This window comes from Euprymna scolopes, chromosome 11, assembly GCF_053919585.1.
Source record: "Euprymna scolopes isolate OS-2025 chromosome 11, ASM5391958v1, whole genome shotgun sequence".
NCBI lineage: Eukaryota > Metazoa > Mollusca > Cephalopoda > Sepiida > Sepiolidae > Euprymna > Euprymna scolopes.
The window spans coordinates 68,632,788-68,637,644 of record NC_136492.1 but is presented as its reverse complement, the minus strand read 5'-3'; positions in this window follow the sequence as shown (position 1 = coordinate 68,637,644).

Sequence of the window (4,857 nt, the reverse complement as noted above, 5' to 3'; positions counted from 1 at the left end):
GATTTCCATAACAATAATAAACTTATTTTAAACGTGACTATTGGCGACATAAAATATTTTAAAGGAAATACAGTTGAGAAATCAGTCAAAAACAATTTATTTTAGTTTTTCTCATCATTTGCGACATATTTGCGTTCAACAGTTTTATATTTGATAATATAAGCGTGTTTATTTGCTGTATATATTGGTTGTGAACAAAGTAATAATCGGAAGTCATGTTACTAATTTAGGAATGGACATTGCTTCAATGCAAGCCATAAAATTAAAAGTGGGCTCTTTGATATAATAGGGGTGCAGCCGTCCTGTTACCTTACTCATTGAAAATCCAGATGGCTCCCACGGATTATTTTATTCACAACCTATATTTGTGGCAAAAAATACATGCTTATATTTATAAAGAAAAAAGTAAGTTTTTCTTAACGCAAATGGGATTAAACTAGGCACCGCCAAAAATGGCCGAAAAATCAAATTGTTGTTGTTTTTTAAAACGAAATTACATTTATTAAAATCCATTATTTCTGAGTAACTTTTTTTTTCCAGAAAGATAAAACCCTGAATTTTATCATATAGAAAACAGAATAATGTAAAACTTTTTCTATTATTTTTAATTGAATTTTAAATGTTAAATTTCCCCCAAAAGTTAACAATTGACATTTTTTGTCTTGCACAAAAAACGTACATAAATATTAAAAAAAAAAGGTTTTTGAAATAATTAATTTATTTATTTGTTGTCTAATTAAGATTTAGGATGATTTTCTAAGAGAATATGCAAAAATATTATAATATAAGTACCTGGATTTCAAATAATTCCACTTATTCATATAGGCAACCAGTTACTTCGCATCGATCTAGAGTCTAGATCGACAATGTTTACGTTTGCATTTGATAAAAAGCAAACTATGGAAGACCAAACAGGCAAAAAAAAAAAAAACCAACTTATTTTTCAGTGACGAAAATTTCAATGTATTATTAACGCTGAGGCTGGCCAGTACCAGATGGGTGACCATTTGTATGAGTTTGGTTTTTAATGTGTATGTGTGTCGGTGCCAGGCTCCCCAAAATGGGGCAATTTAAAGCAGAATAAAAAAAACTTATTTCAGCGCGTTTGGTCCACCTTAGTCGAAAGGCGGCAAACGTTTTCAAACGGGATCGAAAAAATGATGCTATTTTTAACACAAAGGGCACAATATTTATCGAATTTTTTTTTGCATCGATTCTTCAAAGCATGCCCTGTTTAACAATGGTCATGCATTATTCGGCTCGCTAAAAAAAAAAAAATTGTTAATTTATTTATCAAAGATTTTAAAATGGTTTTTCGTATAAATATTAATTTTTTTTTTGTTTTACTTAATTTAAATTAATTATTTTACTTAACATATTCACCGAATTTCACACTTCAAAACTCAAAAGCGGGATAATTAAACACAATCGAAGTTCTGATATTCAGACGTCAAAATAAGGTATGCAAACAATTCTTTTTTAAATCTATAATTCTGTTCCTTACAACAACACAATATGTTGTGTTCAGTTTCAGATGATTATTTTAAGCATATTTGTACCCCCTCAAAACAAAAAAAAAATATATATATAAATATTGTTTATGAAAAATAAGTACACTGTTATAAAGTTCATTCTTCTCTTAATAATCGCTAAAAATTTCGTATTGATCGGATAATTACCTGATTTTTCGTAGATTATTAAAAAGACGGTCCGTCAAAAAGTACTTACCTGCCCCCCCCAGTTTTGGCGGTGCCTAGATTAAACCCAAAATAAATTGCTTTTAATTAATTTCCAAACTTTATTTCTTTAAAATAATATATGTCGCTTATACTTACGTTTACCAAATATCCGCACTGTAGATTAAGAAGATACGATCTATTTAATTTACTTACATATGTATGTTTGCCGGACGTGCTAGTGTTTTGTCAATCAGAAATTACGATGGACTAAAAATTACATCAAATTTAATGGATTATCCCCCTTAGATTTCATTTTTTTGTACCGTTAAATAAAACGGATTCTTCACCAGCTTATGATTAGGTTGTTAGTATATTACTTTCAAAAACGATTTATTGTTGATATAACAATTTATTGGCGACATAAAAGATTCTAAACGAAATACAGTGTGGAAATTAGCCAACACCAATTTATTTTGCTTAATCATTTGTGACTTATTTATCTGAAACATTAATATTGAAAGTAAATTATAAGCCTTTAAATTTTCCATAAATATACATTTTGATCACAGTAGCCAGTTTGTTTACGGTAAAGACCTTACTTATTCTGATCAAAGATGACTACTTTGCGCAGAGTCAATATTTATGGTAACATTAAAGATGTGTAATTTACATTAGATATTTTTTATATTTTGTACTGAAAGAAATTACAGATGAGTAAACAGGCAGAAATAAATTGTTTTTAACTAATCCGTTGTAATCTGTGTTTCTTTAAAATTATTTGATGTCGTCAATAGTAACGTTTACCGTGATTTTCCTTAAAGCGAACAACTTATTAACACTAACAAAATGGAAATCGGGTTTCCGTGCATCTATTATCTTGATTTCTAATGTAAGGAAGATAACTCTGATGACTTAATATCAACCAGAGTTGTTTCCCTTGCAAGTCACTTTATTTCTTTAAAAGTCGAAGTACCAATTTACGGTGGGTAAGATTTCATAAGTATAAAACTTCTTAAGAACTCATTCTATGAGAGTAAACTGATTACGATAACGCAGAGTGACGAAGCACTGGTAATTTGAAGTGATTCACACAGGTTTTTAAATGCTAAAAAGTAACAATGCTGTGGTCGTGACAGTAAGATTTTTGCAAAAGTACAGTATAGTAAAGAACAATGAAAAAAAGTGAAAAAAGCAACAAAAACGAAACATGCAACAAATAACCGTTACCAAACGCAAGAAAATATACTTTTCTACCTACACGTATAATTTTTACGTGTGTTTACTGATTTCTTATTTCTATGTAATTTGTTATAAGCACTCTTATTTAGCCAAGCAATTGTGGTTTCCTTTAGGACCGTCGATTTTGTAAGATGGAGAATAGAATTGGTCACAAATTTCAAACTTGAAAAATAATTAAAAACATAAGCTGATTTGTCAGCACCCCCAGACTTAGGCTTATGCTTCCACTAACTTCCATCTTTATAACTTTTCACAATCTTTTAAACCCGTAATTCGCAACCAACTTTTCTCAAAATCGTCGACTCTGATGGAAAATGCTTGGCTAATTAAAAAAATGACGATAACAAATCTATAGATTATAAATCTTACAATCAGTAAAAACACATGAAAAATACAGACTAGTGTATATATAATAATAATAGTGATAATAAAACATATAGTAATAATAGTAAGAATAAACATTTATAACTTAAAATATTGCATCATTAAGAATCGATTATATAATGTTATAAATTGAATTGAAAAATTTCTTAATGCTGCAATATTTTAAGCTATAACTTAATTATATTATTCACTAGAATATCTTGTTCTTTTCTTTTCCAGTTTTAACAACTAGTCCTTTACTTTTCAATGTTTAAGCTTAACCATATTACTTTTCATGCTCGCATTTTTCTATTGTAATCCATGATTTTTCCAGGCTTCCAATTAATTCACTTGTTTTTTGTTTAATTTCAGTCTTATTTTTTGCCCCCCCCATAAACACATATGTAATAATAACAACAATGTACGGCACTCGTTTGCTTTCAATAACCCCTCCTCCCAAATTATCTCCCTTTTATGCTTTTATTCTCTCTGTTTCACTTGTTATTTCTATTTCCGCGACAGCAGTGAATTACTAGCAACATAAGTCGTTGAGCGACGTGGTTGCTATGGAAACCAGTCATAAAAAGCGTCGCTCACCTCCTTACATATTTTTACGATTTTGAACACCAAAAAATTAATCATGACTTTTGTTTCACTGAACGAAAATGTACTAGCAGCTCAGCCCAGCTTTGCTCAGGCATTATGTACTGTTCACAACTTCATGTACATATGTATATATATTAAAAGGTTTGACTCATGTGCGGGTAACCAACATCTAAAATTTCAAGTGTTTAGACCCAAAATTGGAGGAGGAGTTTGGTAGAGTCTGCAAAGGTCAACTCTTTCAACTTTGATCTTTTGGCAGCCAAATTTTCGGCCAAAACTGCTGAAAAATCTTGCTGCATGTCTGATGTAAAATTTCAAATGTTTAGACCCAAAATTGTCTGAATAGTTTGCTAGAGACCGCAAAGATCAAATCTTTTGAACTTTGACCCGTCGGCAGCCAAATTTTCGGCCCAAAACCGATTAAATAGTTTGCCCTATGTCGGAATACACTTTATGAAAAATTTCAAATGTTTAGACTAAAAATGGCTGAGTAATTTAGTAGAGACAGCAGAGGTCAATTTTGTAAAAACTTTGACCTCAATTTTGACCATCTAGCATTTATTACTTTGGGCTCAAATCAAATTAAAAAGTTTGATGCATGTCCAGGTAACCTAATCTAGAATTTCAAGTGTTTAGACCCAAAATTGGCAGAGGAGTTTGATAGAGTTTTCAAAGGTCAAATCGTTAAACTTTGACTTTTTGACAGCCAAATTTCTGGCCGAAAACCGATTAAAAAGATTTTCCCAAATATCAATACCCCTTATGTCAAATGTCGAGTCTGTAGGCTGAAATGAGTAGCATTGGTAGGGAAATGTACACACACAGACACATACAGACACAGACAGACAATTTCACTTATGTACCTCCCAAAGAATCAATATATATATATAATGATTCTTTGGAATATATAATATATATAATAATATATATATATATAATAATATATATATAATAATATATATATATATAT